At 35.9% G+C, this 19185-nt stretch overlaps 1 protein-coding gene across 3 annotated transcripts in view; it reads right to left on the bottom strand.

Annotated features, from left to right (window-relative positions):
* Positions 1 to 19185, bottom strand: part of FAM13A (family with sequence similarity 13 member A) — a 432557-nt gene that overhangs the window by 149016 nt on the left and 264356 nt on the right. The gene's annotated exons all lie outside the window — the stretch shown is intronic.

Raw genomic sequence — 19185 nt, 5'->3', positions numbered from 1 at the left:
ACACTGAAGAAAAATATCAACCTAGGCATGGCATTAGAAGGGATAATAAAAATTTTTTAAAAAGGCATAGAGAAGAGGTGATACAAGCATTTCCAAAGGGGACATTTTGAATTGTATATGGCTCATACCCCTCTCTGGGATTCTGATACAACCCTTCCCTAGGCCCACCCCTCTCTTGAATATTCATTCTATGTGTTGAGAAATGATGGGAGTGCATTAGATTGGCGATCTGGAGTGAAGGAAAGAATTAATTAGGAAGGGGCAGGAAAAAATGGCTGGGAACCACTCAAATAAATGATGCTATTATCAGAATGGTGTCCAGAAATATTTGCTATCAGCAAGCAAGCAAAACACACACCAGTTTGCTATTAGTTTCCACCGCAATCCTCTCTCATAGAGCAAAGTATGGTCTAATTGATTTTTGGTTACGGCAATAAACAGGAAAAACACAAACTTTCAAATTCTCTTATACCTCTGGACACATGGGCAACATACACAAGTGCCAAATGTATACCAGGCATATTGGCTTCTCAGATTATATCTGGGACTGTGCTCTCTCCAGTTCCAGAAATACTCCTTTGCTCCCTTATTTTACATCAGAAAGAATGTAAATATAACCAATATGCTTGTTCCAAGAAAGTGTAAAAAACATGATATCAGAATTACAGGAAAAATATATCTTTGGATCAACGTTATTTGTTACATTGGAAGGTTTTTCTAGTCTCTGCACTCTTCTCACGCTCGTCTCTCCACCTGCAATGCCATTTGTTCAATAAGATCTAGTGCTTATTATTATTATTGCTATTTAAAATTTTCCCCATTCTGGTGATTTCTAATTAGTTGTTCATGGCATTTCCTTGCAGAAATCACATAAAATCACAAAAATCAAGAAAGCAAGGAAAATATTTAAAAAGTAATATATTTGTAAAACCGTTTCTGTAGTTTATAGAAATAGTTTCAAGATTATTTTTAAAGAAATATTCAGATGAATAGCAAGAAAATATGAAAAGTACAAATATATACTATTATGTATTTCATAAAGGTTTTGAATTTACATATGATTATTTTTTTCTAATAGTGGACAGGAAAAATCAATAAAAGCACAAAAAAAGCAATAATATTTCAAACTAGCTAGCTAAAACTCTCACATTCAGACTTATTTCTTTCTCAAAGCAAATATAAGAACAGTTGTTTGGCAACATTTCATAGTATTCAAATAAGGAGACGACACTTTAAGTTCAGTCATAATTTTTGGATTCTAAATTCCATTCAATAATTTCTGGAAAGATGAAATATTCTAGGGTAAAAAGGGTAATATCCAGCTTATTCCATTCTATCAGCTTACATTTAAATCAACAATAAAATACAAATCACACCAGAAATTACATAAACTACACTTTGTCTAAGTGTATTTCTGTGATGATCTAATTTCTATATAAAAAATACAGACATAACTGCCATTAACAATGAACTTTCAAATATAAACTCATTACTAATATATATCAAAGTAAAACAAAAAACTGAACTGGTGCATAGAACATGAAAATACATCATGTAGTTGATTGAGAGAAAAGACCTGTTTGAAAAAAAGCAGCTCAGTAATTCTCAGACTATTAGAACAGTGAAATATGTGCACATATTACAAAGGGATGTAAGCTTTTAAAGGTGACTAATGATATCTTCTTGAAGATGCTCTCTGAAGACTATACATTTTCTCTAGTAGAAATGCTGACTACAGGAAAAATGTAAACAGCATTATAAATTTTTAAAACCTGCTCTTTTACTGACGTAATTAATTTTAGTTCACATATATTAACTTAGAGGAAAAGAAAGAGACCGCTTTCAGCAGGAATTGAGCTTTTTAGGGACAAATGGTTTGAGCCAAATAAATTTACGTGATTCTAGGCCTTACACTGTAGGTAGAGTGTCTAGTTTTTTTTTGTACTTTTGGGTATGCATTTCAGATTTGATATAATTTAGTGTTGGTGCACACCCCGAGAGGCCGTGCTCATGGTTTCTCTTCATCACTGAATTCCCTGAGGAGGACCATGATATTGGGTAGTCAAGGCCAAAGATGTAAGGAGGTCCATGCAACCACAGCGTGGCCTTTAAATCACCTGAGGCCAATTCTGTCTGTGGACAATTTTGATTGGGGGAGCTATTATAATCTAGCAGGTAGAGGCCAAGGAGGCTGTTAAACATCCTACAATGCACAGGACAGCCCCCGACAACAAGAATTATCCAGTTCAAAATGTCCTAGTGAGGAGACTGAGAAACGCGCTTTAAAGAGAAGAGGAAAAAAGTAAACTGCATTGAGGCAACTCCTCTCTTTATACACTTTTCTTCAGGTTGCATCCTTTTTTTTTTTTGCTATTGGCACATCAAGATATAATGGGCCAAGATGAGCTATGAAGTTAGCATAAATGAACCAAGGCTGCCAGTTAGACCTGTCTTGTCTAGCAAGAGTAGCTGGTGGCGCAGTGAGATTCAGCTGAGCTCTGCTGGGCGGGACTCCATGTGCGGAGTTACGGTAGAAAATCTTAGTGTAATAAGAGGTAATGTGCCTGGAGAGACTGGCTGCAGCCTCCTTCAGAAGGTGCAGCTGCAGTAGGAAAATAGCTAAGGGCATGGGATACTGACTAGTGTGGCCAGTTTTCCCTTTCCACTGAAGACGTGACTAACTAGGCATGCCATCCACTGTGACATCTACTACATGACATCCACTCATTCACACCACACTTGTCTTTGACGGGAAAACATTAAAAGCCCCCAAACCATCTATGAAAACACTTTGCTCATCAGAATTCTGCCATTGGCTCTTCAAGATAAGGATCTAGGCAAATGCTGCATGATTTATGTGTGCAACTAAATACAAACTATTCCAGGAATCTCAAAAAGAGCACATTCCCAGACATGTATTTGCAGGCATGGAGTAGTCCAATTGTCTGAGAAGCATCTGAACTACCTTAGTATTTAAAATGCCATGGGAATAGAAAGAGAAGGCTGTCCTTCGAGAATGTCATATTAGGAGATATTCTCTTAAATGCTGCTGCTGCTACTGTTATAAACAAACATTTATTGAGCACTTGCTCTATACTAGGCATGGCTACAAGAGATTTACACAAATTAAACCCATTTAATTCTCACAGCAATCCAAGGAGTTAGAAATTATTATTATTACAATTTCACAGATGAGGAAACTGGCACAAAGAATTTGAGTCATTTGCCCCAGTGATAAAGTGAGAGAACTAGTCAGCACCCAGTCAGGTTTCAGTACACATGCATGATCACTACTCTGTATATTTGGTTACACTTTAAACATTAGAATTGCAAGAGGAAAAGGCATTTTTGGACAGAAGGTACGCTACCTCCCATAATGTAACCCATTTTATTTCTTTTGGCATCAGTAGTTAAAACTTTCTTTTCTTTAAATTTACCTTTTTAACACCCAAGGGACCATTTTAGGATTACAGCTGCGGCACTTTAAGATTATTTAATGAATCTTCGAAAGAGAAAGATTATGTTTGCAAACTAATCTATTCCTTTGGGTGTGATATCCTTTGATTGCATTAAATTCAGTTCAGGGAATTTTGATTAGATTACTTGATAAGATCGATTTAAGGCTTTGGATGGGCTAAATCAGTGAGGGGGAATTCAGGCTGAGTCTCCTTCCCCTTGCTGCGTCTGATATCAACAGGCTCACACAGACACAGGAAAAGGGAGCTTCCATGTTTGGTTCTGCCATGTGAGAGAGAATGCTTCAGAAAAACAGAAGCCCCCAAGAGGCTCAAACAACTGAGACCCAAAAGAGAGAAGCCCTATGTCTGGTTGCTTACAGCAGAGCTCCAAGAGATGGTAGATTCTGTAGGGGAAGGCAGAAACATATTTCTGGTTCTTTGCATCATTAGCCTTTTGGCAAACTAAAGCAATAGCCTTAGGAAAAAATCAGATATGCGAACAAAAATATATGGGTAAAAGCAATCTTATATTTTTATTTATAACAGGAGAAAAAACTAAGCATTTTAAATAGCAAAATCGTAATAATAGGTAAATATGGCATATCCATATGATGAAGGATTATGCAGCCATTAAAATATAGCAACAAAATACAAAAATACAAAAATATACCAACAAAGCTTTGTGAAATGCTTTTGTTATGATACATACTATAGATGAGCAAATAAAAATGCATAACGAGATAAATCTATACTTCCAATGAAACTAGGATCATCACCATACTTAAAACACACAAATTAAAATTCAAAATAAAAAAATTTCACAATCAAAATCATAAATGTTTTAATATAGTTTCATCTTTAAAAACTGAATAAAGAGATCAGCACCAGAGAAAATCTGTTGACTGAAAATAAAAGAGGCATATAAAATAATATGTCTGAAACTCAACTTTTATCCATTGCCCTCATATAAATCCATCACTGTAATGGGGCAACAGTTAACCACAGGTAGAGAACTCTCTTCCATGGGACAGGGTAAGATAGGAATTAACTGCTCTGGAAGACTGAAACGAGAATGCAAGGGCGAGTAAGAAACAGGAGGGATTCTGTTTGCTGGAAGGGAACCCAGCCCCTCTAAAATTCATAGCCCCTTTTCCTTTGTAGAAGGGAAGTGGGTTCTTCCACTTATTCTAAGTTTCTTCCTAGAAATGCACTGCGCATGTGAATCAACTAGAGGACAATTTATAATTTAGTAAGTTATTATGATATAATATGTTAATAAATGATATTTTAATATTTAAATATAATAAACTAATGCTTTGGTCTTAGGAGTCAACTGAAGCCCTCATAGTTGCTCTGTTAATGTTCTAAAATCACCAAACCTATAAATCCATTCTTTTCTTGGGCTCTATATTCATCATTTGGTACTTTGAGACGTATTTAAAACATAGCAGAAAATTATACTCAAGTCTCAAATGATGAAACTATGATAGAAGGAAGAAAACAGCAAAGTTAATTTTTTCCATTTTTTAAATTATAGAAGTAGGTTTATAGAAAAACCATGCAGAAAGTACAGAGTTCCTATATACTACCTTGTTATTTACACCTTACATTAGTGTGGTACATCTGTTACAATTTATGAAAGATGTACTATTAATTATAGTCCATCATTTACAATAGGGTTTACCATTTGTGTTACACAATCCTGTTTTTTCTTTTAAATTTTATTTTAGTAACATATATACAACCTAAAATTTCCCCTTTTAACCCAATTCAGGTATATACTTCAGGGCTGTAATTATGTTCACAATGTTGTGCTACCATCACCACCATCCATTGCCAAAACTATGATCAATCAAAAATAATAGATATTCTACAATTGAAGCATTAACTCCCCATTTCCTACTCCCTTGCCTTTCCATGGTAACCTGTATTCTAGATTCTGACTCTATGAGTTTGTTTATTCTACTATTTCATATCACTGAGATCATACAATATTTGTCCTTTTGTGTCTTGCTTATTTCATTCAACAGGATGTCTTCAGGGTTCATCCATGTTGTTGCATGTATTAGGACTTCTTTCCTTTTCACGGCTGAATAATATTCCATTGTATGTATATATACCATATTTTATTTATACATTCATTGGCTAATGGATACTTGGGTTGCAGCTACCTTTTGGCTTTTGTGAATAATGCTGCTATGAGCATTGGTGTACAAATATCTGCTAGCGTCCCTGCTTTCAAATGTTTGGGGTATATTCCTAGAAGTAGGATTACTGGAACATATGGTAATTCTATACTTAACTTTCTGAGGAACAAACTGTCTTCCTTAGCATCTGCACCATTTTACATTTCCACCAACAATGAATGAGTTTTCCTATTTCTTATTCTCATTGTTGTGGTTTTGACTTGCATTTCCTTAATAGCTAGTGATGTTGAGCACCTTGTCATATGCTTTTTGTCTGTATGTATATCTTCTTTGAAGAAATGTCTATTCAAATCTTTTGCTGATTTTTAAAAATGGGTTGTTTGTCTTTTTATTGCTAAATTGTAGGATTTTAAAAAATATTCTGGCTAGTAAGCTGTCATTGGTGGTATGGTTTCCAAATATTTTCTCCCATTGAGCAGGCTGTCTTTTTACTGTCATGATGAAGTCCTTTTGAGGCACAAAAGTTTTAAATTTTGATGATACCACTTGTCTATTTTTTCTTTTGTTGCTTGTGCTTTGGGGGTAAAGTCTAAGAAATCATTGCCTAACATGCAAGGTCCTGAAGATGCTTTGCTTTGTTTTCTTTTAGGAGTTTTATAATTCTGGTTCTTACGTCTAGCTCTTTGATCCATTTTGAGTTGATTATTGTATTTGGTGTTAGGTAAGAGTCCACCCTCATACTTTTGCACATGGACATCCAGTTTTCCCAGCACAATTTGTTGAAGACACTATTCTTTCCTCATGTAGTGGCCTTGGTACCCTTGTCAAAAATCAGTTGACAGTTAAATGTGAGGAATAATTTTGAGCTCTCAGTTTGATTCCACTGGACTATACGTCTGCCCTTATACCTGCACCCTGCTGTTTTGATTACTATGGCTTTGTAATAAGTTTAAAGTTCAGAAAGTGCAAGCCCTCCAACTTTGTTCCTTTTTTTCAAGATGGCATTAGCTATTTGGGGCTGCTTACACTTCCATATATATGATGATTGGATTTTCCATTTCTGTAAAGAAGGTTGTTGGAATTTTGATTGGGATTGCAGTGAATCTATAAATTGCTTTGGGTAGAATTGACATCAAAACGATATTTAATCTTCTATTTCCATTTATTTAGGTCTTTGTTTTCTCTTACCGATATCATGGAGTTTTCTGCATAAAAGTCCTTTACATTCTTGGACAGCTTTGTTCCTAGATATTTGATTCTTTTATTTGCTATTGTAAATGGAATTTTTTTCTTGATTCCTTTTCAGATTATTCATTACTAGTGTGTAGAAACACCACTGATTTTTGCACGTTGATTTTGTATCCTGCCATTTTGCTGAACTACTTTATTCCATTAGTTTTGTTGTAGCAAAGTTAATTTTAACATTTAGATTTTCTAAATAACGTTCACTACTCCCTCATTTCCTTGCTCTTTTCTCTACTTTGCACTTATACAGAAGAATGCAAAACTCTTTCCTTTTCTTCACAATCATTAAACTCATAATCTTCATAAGAAGAAATGAAGAAATAAATTACCAGAATAGAGATGCTTAGCTTTGACTTTCTTAATAATCAAAGTAGAATTTTAAAGTTAAAAAACTAAAAAACAAAATAAAACAAAAAAATCAAACACCTCTAAATCAGAAAAAAAAAAACCTCTGTTTTTGCCAAAAAAAATGTCTATTTTTGCTTTTAGAAATGAGGTTTGGTTGCTAACATTAGTACAATTCTCCCAATATATAATCTGATGAATTTATTATGTGCTGGCAACACAAAGGTCCTGTGGAGGAAGCATGATTAGTGAGTTTGAGAAACTCAACTCAAGATGGTTACTGTGTCTGAAGCAGAATGAGTGAGGGGAATGAGGGAGGGGGTCAGTGAAATAGCAGGAAGTCCAGATCATGTAGACCTGTAGGCATTTTAAAGACTTTGGCTTTTGCCCCAAGGGAAAAATAATCTTTGCGAGAATGTTGAAGAAAAGTGACATGATCTGACTTTCATTTTATTTTTTTAAATTTATTTTTAGGAGGTAGCAAGGATTGAACCCAGGGCTTCATATATGGGAAGCAGGTGCTCAACCACTGAGCTACACCTGCTCCCCCTTTCATTTTAAAAGGATCGTTATTGCTGCACTGAGATGAGACTATAGAGGGAAAAGAGAGGGTGCATGGAGATCAGCTAGGTGATGTGCTCAGGGCTGGGACCAGGGAGATGGTGAGAAGACATCAAATTCTGCATGTATTTTGAAGGTAATCAACAGGTTTGTTGATGGCTTGGACAAGAAGTGTGGGGAAGATAGGAATCAAGGATGACTACAAAGTTTTTTGGGCTGAACTATGAAAGGATGGATCTTCCATTGATGGAGTTGGGAAACTTAGCCAGAGGTACAGATTTTCGTGAGGAAATCAGTAGTTTAGTTTTGGTCATGCTAAGCTTGAGATGCACATAAGATAGCCAAATGGAGATGTCAGAGAGGCAACTGGGTATATGAGTTGAATTTGAGTAGAGAAGCTCAAACTAAAAATACATATTTGGAGGTCATCCATATATAGGTGGTATTTAAAATCAAATGATTAGATGAGATCACCTAGAAAGTGAATCTAGGGAGAAGGGGACTAATAAATGATCCCCAGAGCCCTCTCATATTTAGAAATTGGAGAGAGAAAACCCATTAAAGAGACAAAGAAGGAAGGAGTGGACAGTGAAGTAAAGAGAAAAACAAGAGTGAAAAGTAAGGGAAGAAAGTGAAGAAAGAGAAAAACGAGTGAAAAGTAAGTGAAGAAAGTGATTCAAGAAGGAAGGAGCAAATACAGAATTACTGCATGATCCAGCACTTGCACTCCTTGGTACATATGCAAGAAAACTGAAAACATATGTCCACACAAAGACTTGCACATGAATATTCATAGCAGCATTATTCATAATAGACAAAAAGTAGTAACAATGTTAATGCTCATCAACTAATGAATGGATAAACAAAATGTTCTATATTCATACCAGTGGAATATTATTCAGTAATAAAAAAGGAATGAAGTACTGATGCATGCTACAACATGAATGCATCTTGAAAACAAATGCTAAGTCAAAGAAGCCAGAAAAAATGATTTCATTTATATGAAATGTCCTGAAGAGGCGAATCTATAGTGACATAAAATGTATTTTTGTGTGACAGGGAGCAGTGGGGAGGGAGAATGGGGAGTTACTGCTATTGGGCATAGGGGTTTACTTTTGGAGTGATGAAATGTTCTGGAATTAGATAATAGTGATAGATGTACTACTCTGAATACACTACAAACCTCTGAATTGTAACTTTCATAGGGTGAACTTGATTATATATGAATTATCTCAATTTTAAAAAAGGAAGGAAGGAGTGTTCAAATAGGTCAAATGCTGCCAACTGGGCAAATAAGACAAAAATTGAGAACAGATCACTAAATCTGGCAATCTGGCGACTTTGACAAGTGTTGTAAGATTTTGTAGTGGCAAGTAATTATACAGAGTTCCAGAGAGAACAGAGAAAGTAAAAGCATCAAGTTTATATAGTTTCTTTGAGAAGTTTTGTTTTCAAGAGTAGAACATGGGGAAGCGAACTTGGCCCAATGGATAGGGCATCTGTCTACCACGTGGGTGGTCCGTGGTTCAAACCCTGGGCCTCCTTGACCCGTGTGGAGCTGGCCCATGCTCAGTGCTGATGCGTGCAAGGAGGGCCATGCCACACAGGGGTGCCCGCCTTGTAAGGAAGCCCCACGTGCAAGGAGTGTGCCCCATAAGGAGAGCCGCCCAGCATGAAAAGAAAGTTCAGCCTGCCCAGGAGTGGTGCTGCACACACAGAAAGCTGACACAGCAACACGATGCAACAAAAAGAGACACAGATTCCCGTGCTGCTGACAACAACAGAAGCGGACAAAGAAGAACATGCATCAAATGGACACAGAGAACAGATAACTGGGGGAGGGGGGGAAGGGGAGAGAAATAAATAAAATAAATCTTTAAAAAAAAAAAAGTAGAATATGGAGTGATTTTGCTGAAGGGGTCTGTGGGATCAAGGGAAAGAGGTTTCATTTTTTAAAAATGATGATACACTTGAGCATATTTATATACTAATGGGAATGATTCAGTAGATGGATGAAAAACTGATGACCCAGGAGAGCGAGGGGAGAATCTGGGGAGCAGAGTTCTTGGGTAGGTCAGAGGGGATGGGATCTGGCACCATGTAAAGACTGATCTTAGGAGCAAGCACAACAGATCCACCATGACTGGAAGGAAGGAAAGACCACGGCACAGATGGAGGTGGTGGGTGGACATGGCGGTGGGGCACCCTCTCTCCTAATCTTGTCAGTGAATAAGGTCATCATCTAAAAGTGAAGAAGAAAAGGAGAGGGTGCTGGGGTTTTAAGGCCAAGGAGAAGCTATGGAACAGTTGTTTTAAAAGAGGGAAAAAGTGAAAGAATTGTGGCAATGTATGCAATAGAACTGCGAGGCAGCACGAAGGGCCCATCTGAAGTTGGAAGCCATGTACTTTAAGTGAGACGTCAGCTTGGTCTTGCGGATTTCTCTAGCTACATTCAGCTGCTAGGATAGGCAGGTAGGTAAATGGTTGGTTTGAGATAGGGTTGGATCTTTAAGGTAACAGATATTAACTTCTTTAGTCTTGTAACTGTTTACATGCTATCATCCTTATTAGATTGCGGGATCCCTAAGAGTTTGTCTTTCTCACTTTTGTCCCCCCTGCCCATTGCAAGTCCTTGGCATATAAGAGGTGATTAATGAATGTTAAATATAATATTTTCCTTATAAAAACAATTTTATTAATCACTTTGCTGGTTATTTCCTTCCAGAACATGTAGCTGATGAATCAGGTGGACAAATATACTTATAAATTCTATATTATGAAACTATGATCAGGTTCTCCCATAGGTCCTTTATATTTAAATGAGTAACATAATATGTTCAAAATCTAATTTCATTCCCTTTTCTGAGCACTAACCAAACAAGTTGACTAAAGTACTAATCAAACACTAAAATATCTTTTGAAAATGCCATTCTTGAGTTCTTAAAAATATTATCTTACTATTCTAAGCATAAATATGGGGGGGGGGGGAAATAGCCTAGCCATAACAAGAGTATTAAACTTCCCAGGGAAAGATAAATATGGTCAGGATTCCACGCTCTAAGACTTCTCATAGTGCTCAGCAATAGCTAAGCTGCTTCCTTTAGAAATTACTCCCTTCTAGAAATTATTCTTTCTTCTGTGACGAATACTGACGTAGCTATTAACTGTTATCTGGTGATGTGTTTGTATTTGCATGACAAATTCAAAAGTGAAGGTACATTCAGGGGGAAAAACATCTCCCACATCAATAATATTGAAGGGTGTTGTATTTAAAGCTCTTTTTGAAGGTGCTGTGTTGGGAAGCTGGGCAGTATTTTTTGTATCTGTCAGTATTTGTCAATGTGTATTGTCAGCATGACTGCCAAAAAATGATTAAAGGGATAAAATAAAAGCTATTTATAATCCAAGCTTTCTTTTAATGTAGTCCTTATTATAAACAAGGAAGGCCGATGGAACATTTTACATTCCTTTGCCAAACTCTGAAACTAATGAATCGTTAGGCACAGAGCCAGCAAGCTGCTTCTACTTGGGGCAGTGCTCAGTATAACAAAGTCAGGAAGTGTTGCCAGTTATTTAAGATAAAAAAAAAAATACATCTTTTCAATGAATAAAAGTCATTTTCAGTGTCACAAATATAAATGAATAGTTTATTTTACAACACATTCATTTATAAGGAGAAACTGGCTGCAAATCTTATTTCTCCCTGTTGCTAGCTATTTGATTTTGGGTAAGTCCCTTAACTTCTTTGAGGTTTAACAGTCTCATCTGTATAATAAAAACATATACCTCATATGATGTTATGAACATTAAATGAGATAATTCATTTAGTTGGAATAGAGTAGGCCCATAATATATTTTAGAAGTAATACCTGTTAATTTTAATAACTAATAAAAACAATAAAGGTCTTTAGAACTTGGGAAGACTTAACGCTATGAACAAACTAACATAATCGTTTAAAGTTAAACAGCATTCTTCAAATTTGATAACAATTCAATCCCACAAGAATTTATTGAACAACTATGGTTCTTGGGCTAGGTTGTCTCCTAAGGAAATGGATGGTCTGGCAGGGCAACAGACACATGGATGCCTACCTCCAGTAATAAACATGCTTGTAATAATAGCTAACTGCTGAGTGCTTATTATATGGTAAGCATAATATTTAAGCACTATATATATATATATGAATCTATTTATATTAAAAACAACCCTATGAAGTAGGTACTGTTATTTCCATTTTATAGATGAGAGAACAGAGGTATAGAGAACTTAATGAACTTGCCCAAGATCACTCAGCTAGTAGGTGATGAAGCCAGGATTTAAACTTCTGTCATTCTGACTCTAGAGCCAGCATTTTTAACTGTTATGCCACACTGCTTCTCGTTTTTAAAAAGACATTGAACAGCAGCAGATATTTATCGAGCACTTACCACCTGTTAGGCACTAAGGATAGAAGGGAGAATAAATCAGACAGATTCCTAAACTCTGAGCTTGCAGTCTAGTGGGGAAGATAAATATTATTAATCATATAATTGCATGAATATATACATGTGAGTTATGATAACTAGTAGGAGAATATTGATGTTAAGTAGGGAAGGTATGAAGTTTGCAGTTTTATTTGAGAATACACACAGGTGCACAATTCTGTCTGTGACAAATGGAGGTGAAGAGGAGAAAAAGCCTTCCAGGTAGTGGGTACAGAGGGAGCAAAGGTACAAACTAAGAAACCTGGAATGACTGGGCATGGAAAGAATGAGAAAGATGGTGGCAAGAATTGAGGCTAGAGGGGTGGGCTCAAGTAAGACTATTAAAGGCAAGGTAAGCCAGGCTAAAGAGTTTGGCCTTTCTTCATTATTCAATGGGGAAAAAGGATTTTGTAATGGTCATTCTGGCCATGGTGTAGAAGAAAGATTAGATTAATATTTGTATTAGTCAGTCAAAGGTGTACTTATGCAAAATACCAGAAATCTGTTGGATTTTATTTGGGGTAGAAGTTTACAGTTACCAGGCCTTAAAGCATAAGTTGCTTCCCTCACCAAAGTCTGTTGCCACATATTGGAGCAAGATGACTGCTAACGTCTATAAGGGTTCAGGCTTCCTGGATTCCTTTCTTCCTGGGGCTTGTTTCTCTTCGGGCTCAGCTGCTTTGCTCTCTCCACAAGGCCAGCTATAGACTCTCAGGTAAACGGCTCTTCTCTCTTCCCAGGGCCTCTGCTGTGTCTAATGGAAACTTCTCTCCTTCCTCACATATATCCTTTTCTCTGTGTTTACTTCCTGGGCTCCAGGATCAAAATTCAACTAATTTCTCTGCCTTGTCATTTTCTCTGTGAGTCCCTGCCCCCACATCCTACTGATGTGGCCCAATCAAAACCCTAAGCATAATTTAATCAAGTAAAAGTGAAACCTCTGAGATCAATATAATCTAATATGCACTGAGGAACAAACCAGTTTACAAACATAATCCAATATCTATTTTTGGAATTCATAAACAATATCAAACCACTAAAATATTAATATATTCTTTGACTGAAATTCCCCAAACACTAACTTTTATTAAGAATGTATAATGACTCAGATTACATACATAATTTTGTCATCTTATAACTGGGAAGTTCATTAAATAGACCTTGTGAAGTGGACAATTACTGGTTGTCTTCTGTCCCTATGTCCCCAATTTCCATGGGTTTCTTTTGGGTTTCTAAGAAGGAGACCTCCTAGAGACTTGTCTCTAGATGTGACTCATGTGACCTAGACCAAGCCAATTAGTGCACTCCTATCTCCAAAACATAGTAATTTGTTTAGGAAGGGGACCCTCACAAATCTTCCTGGGAATGCTAAAACAAAGGTTCTCTTTTGCAACTGTGAGCAAGGTAGTGCTGAGAGAGAATTCTCTGTGGGTCTCTAATATTTCCTCATGCCTTGTGAGCAGAGGCAATCACTACCTTAGTTCTGGACTATCTTTTGAAGAATGTTTATATAGTGAACAGCCTTGAAAAATATGGTATCTCTCTCTGGAGCGAAGACATACTGTCCATTATAAAAGAACCAGATTCCCTAAGTTCAGGAAACCTCTTCTTTAACAAACCCCACTGCACTTGCAGGTGTCACCTGACCCTCTTGCCATTACTCTGTGAGAATTGGGGGAGAACCAACACACACAAAAAAACACTGGTTATTGTTAACAGTTAAATGCTCTATTAAAGTGCCCTCTGTCTCTGATCCAGGAGTCTTATGTCTTAAGTGTCCATGAAACTGGAAAGCTAACTTAGCTTGCAGAAGGTAAAATCTCAGACCTTCCATGATTATTTTTAAAAAGAATTTTATTGATACATATTAATAAAGCATAAATATATATGAAGTTTATAACCAATGGTATTCAATATAATCACATAGTTGTGCATTCATCACATCAGTCATTTTTAGAGCATTGTCGTGATTCCAATAATAATAATAATAAACAAAAATAAACAAAAAAAACTCATCACCTCTCAATCTTTCTATTCTTCACCTGCCATACATAGCTGCTATTGTTTCAATCTTTCTAGTTTATTTGTCTTTATATTTTGTAAAAACAGTCATATATGCAATATCACCCATATTTGTATTTTATAAGGTTCACTATGTATACAGTCTTATGCTACATTTTTTAGCTTTCCTTCTACTAATAATGTATGACCTTAGACTTACCCTTTCAACCAATGTCTTACCATAAAATAGCTCTGCAAGTTACAAACACTATGATGTGCTTTCACCATTTCTATTCATTTCCAAAGGCCTTCCATAATTTTTGACGGGTAGCATGCAGCCCTGAAGGACTTTGGCAGCTATCTTGGGGTTAGTAGAGGGGTTGAATCTATGATGAAGCAGATACTATGGAATTCAAAGCAAAGTATGGAAGACAGGAGATAGTTTATTGAACTATATGATAAAGCCTTGTCAGAGCTCATAATATTTCTAGGATTTTTTGTATATTAGTCAACAAATTCTCTTTGATGCTTAACTAAGCTATAATTGTGTTTTTCTGTTATTTGAAACCAAAAGTATTCTTATTGATTGTACATAAAACTGTATATTTTAAATAATTAAATATGTCTGATTTAAAAACAACCTAAACTAACTCTGGAATAATTACATGGTATTTGTTGCTGAAAGCTATGGTATCATTGATTAAAATCATTGATTAATCTGAGTGTTTGGCAGAACTAGTATATGACAAGGTTACTTTCTGTAAGTAAAAAGACTCCCAAAAGTTTTGTGAGAACAGTGTTAGTTACAACTTGTTTTAAAATTGAATTGTTCTTCCTGTTTTAAAATGTTTAGCAGGAGCAGTAGGAAATGAGTACTATTAAAAGGGTTATGGTAGATCCAAGAATTGCTAGGCTAGTTAGCACCAAGAGAAACCACATCTGAACCTGAGAGAGTACTAGAAGATTTAGCTGGTTGTAATGACTGGTTGATTTTTTGAATTTTCACCCTTGAGGAAGGTGTAAGTCTGTTTTCTGCATGGAAAGAAAAATGGAAAAGTGTATCTGGTAAACAGAAGGGTGGGCTATGGCAGCAACACAGCTACGTGTTTACTAACTCCCTTTTCATTTTCCTCTTCTGGGCACACACTGGAAAATGACATATCCCTAGGATCCCATGGATTTTACTCAGTACTGGAAGGTGAATAGAAAGGACAAGTGTCAGTTTTGTACTAAGGCAGTTAAGTGCCTTTGAACTTTGCACATGTTTTTCCTCTTCTTTTTCAGAGCCAATCTTAGAAACCACGTCTATAAATGACATAGTTGCAAGATGGAAGCAGTCTGTGAGCTGAATCCCTATGTAGAGGCTTAGTGCTTAGGAATCCCAGCAACCTACATCCAAGAGTGAGATGAGTAAGAAACTTTTTAAGACAAAATCAATGATATTTGGGGTATACCTGTTAGTAGTTAGCATTAATAATCTTGACAAGCAGCAGTATAGGGAACCTCTGTTGAAATCACGAAGGAAGCCAAGAAGGTGTGATATCACCACTTACATTTAATTGTGTACTGGATGTTCTATCAACACAGTAAGACAAGGGGAAAAAAAATTAGAAAAGACTTGTAAAGGAATAAACAACGCTCATTATTCCCAGATGGCATGACTGTCTACATAGGAAGTCAAGGAGGACTGAACAACAAAATATTGGAACTAATAAGTTAAATTTGTCAAGGTTTCTAGATATAAGATCAATATATTAAAATCAGTTTGAACACTAAACACCAACAACACATTTTGAAAACATAATAAGTATTCCATTTATAATATATGTGAAATGCAAGCTACCCAGGGCATTTAAAAGAAAATCAAATTTTTTTTTGTTATAAGACTTTAGAGAGAAACTGCATAAATAGTTATACAATGGTCATATATAGGATACCAATCTTATGAAATTAATCTATAAACTCAATATAAATTCTAATCAAAATTTCTCATAAAAGTCAATATTATTCAACTACAAAAGCAAGCAATGAAGAATAGTCAAGATAATTCTCAAGAAGAAAAACAATCAGGGGAATGTGTTGTACCAGATATCACTAATTAAGACACTGGCAGAAAAAGATGGTGGCAAGAAATGCTCCTGGGGGTATTGAACAACTAGCAAAAACTACCAGAGTCATCTTCCTCAAAATTCTGGAAAACTGTTAAAGGATTGCAGTAACTGGTGAGTGCCAAATGAAGAAAAGACAGCTTGAAAAATTGTAGGTGAACCTTGTGATGCCCTTGCTGGTCCCTCCTAAATCCATCCCCAGTGTGAATATAGCCTTTCATTCCCATTGTGGGTCTCTGGCCCTTCTCTGGAGGGGAGAGTAACCCCCTATGTACATTCTGCAGCACTTATATATTGGTGCCAATGTAATGGGTGGAAGTTCAAAAGACTGAATCAGAAAGCTTGTCTTTGGCTCACCATCCCAGAATTGTCCTGCAGGAACAAGCAGTTGGCAGACAGATAAAGAAGTATAAGAAAAAATTTAGTTAAGCAGCCTGGGGCAAAGGATTACCTCCATTTAGTCATAAATTGAGTATCCAGGATGGGGTGAAAATCTATTTCATAGAGAGTAGAATGGGCATTATAATTCCCTTAAACTGGGGAATCCCTAAGGCCACAAACAAGCCCATGTCCAAGATAAGAAGCAGGCTCCACACACAAGACAGTGGAACCTATACTACACATTCACCTCAGGCTGATATTCTTGAAAGGAGGGCTCAGCTCTGACGGAGACTATCAGTCAAAACGTGACCAATTTTCAAAGACTGTGAAAAGTGCTGTTTGCATTGATTTGGTTTTGTTAACTCCTATCAGTCACGGAAACCTCTGTCCTGTCACTATTTGGGTACCAATCAGGAACACAGAGTTCAAGGACTAAATCCCAGAGATAAAACTTTAATATAACAAAATGTACAGTGTGCAACAAAACATTACAAGACAAAGAAACAGGAAGTGATGGCAAATACAAAGGAACAAGATAAAATTCCAGAAGCTATCAACAAAGAGGACCAGACTTTGGACAAACTGGACAGGATTTTTAAAAAGTGATACTCAACATGTTAAAAGAGATAAAGAAAAAAAATGGAAAGAACTAAGGGATATGAGGAAAAAAATGAATGAACAATATGAGACTATCAAGAAAAATATAAGAATTTTAGAAAGGAACCAAATACGATTACTGGAGTTGAAGACCACAATAACATAAAGGAAAAATTCCCTAGAGAGTTTCACAAGCATATTGGAGCTGACAAAATAAAGATCTTGAAGACCAGACAATTGAAATGATTCAGGCTGAGGAGCAAATAGAAAAAAGGAATAATAAAAGCAAATAGACCTTAAGAGACATGTGGAACACTGCCCAGCATACCAACATATGCATTATGTAAGTCCCAGAAAGAGAAGAAAGAGAGAAAGGACAGAAGGTCTAGTAAAAAAAAATAATGGTTGAAAAGTTCTCAAATTTAATGAAACTAGTGAATATACACATTCAAAACCCCCAGGGAGGATAAGCTCCAAGAAAACCAAGCCCAGTTACATAGCAATAAAACTTCTGAATGCCAAGGACAAGTAGAGAGGAGAGAATTCTGAAAGCTGCAAGAGAAAAGTACTGTAGTATGTAGAAGACATTTCAAATAACACTAAGCATTGATTTCTCATCAGAAGCCATGGAGGCAAGAAAGCAGTGAAACAAAATCCTTAAAGTGCTGAGAGAAAACAACTGCCAACCAAGAACTTTATATCCAGTGAAACTTTCAAAAATGAAAAGAGGTGAAGATATTCCCAGTAAACAAAAGCGGGAAGAGTTTGTCATCAGTAGAATTGCTCAATGAGTAATGCTAAAGGGAATTTTTCAGATTGAAAGGAAAGGACACTAGATAGTAGATCAAAATGGCATAAAAAAAAGTCCTCTAGTACTTGTAAATATAACTATATGAGTAATTATAATGCCAGTAATAGTGTATTTTATTGTTGATATGTAATTCTACTTTTTTAGAATCCTATAGGTTCTAAAATGCATAAAAAGTAATAACAAATATTAGGTTTTAGACAAAAAATTTATGAAGATATTATCTGCAACAAACAATACAAAAAGGCAGGGGGAGAAAATGTTTAGGAACAGTGTACATGAATACCAATAAAGTTAAGTTGTTACCAAATCAAACTTGAATAGATTTAGGCTGTTAACTTTAGGTCCCAAAGTAAACACAAAAATGCATGGAAAATATATGTAGAAAGAAATGAAAAGGGACTCAAAATGGTACAAAATATTTTAAAAAGTCAAATAAATATAAAGTTAGGCATTAATGGGAGAACTGGGGGGCCAAAAAAGGTATGACTTAAAGACAAACAACCAATAAACAGAATCAACAAAACCAGTTGGTTCTTTGAAAAGATCAATAACATTGACAAGCCTTTAGATTGATTGATAAGAAAGAAAAGAGAGGATGCAAATAACCAATATCAGAGATAAAAAGGGAGACATTACTACCAACCCTACATAAATAAAAATGATGATAAGGAAGTAAAATGAACAGGTGTATGCCAACAAATGAGATAATCTAGTGTAATGGACAAATGCCTAGAAATACACAAACTACCTACATTGGCCCAGGAAGAGATAAAAGATCTCAATTACTAGTAAAGAGATTGAATCAATAGTAAAAAAACCTCACAAAAAAGTAAAACACAGGATCAGATGTCTTCATTGGTGGATTTTATGAAACATTCTAAGAACAAGTAACCCTAGTACTGCTGGAACTCTTCCAAAATTTTAAAGAGAAGGGAACACATCCTCACTCATTCTATAAGGGCAAAATCACCCTCAGACCAATGCTAGACAAAGATTCCAAAGAAAAGAAATAACAGAACAAAATTGCTTAGAAAAATGGATGCAAAATCTTCAAAAAATACTAGCAA

Source organism: Dasypus novemcinctus, chromosome 1 (genome assembly GCF_030445035.2).
Source record: "Dasypus novemcinctus isolate mDasNov1 chromosome 1, mDasNov1.1.hap2, whole genome shotgun sequence".
NCBI classification, from domain to species: Eukaryota; Metazoa; Chordata; class Mammalia; order Cingulata; family Dasypodidae; genus Dasypus; species Dasypus novemcinctus.
Note: the sequence above shows the minus strand (reverse complement) of the source record. Positions and strands in the feature narration are given on the sequence as shown.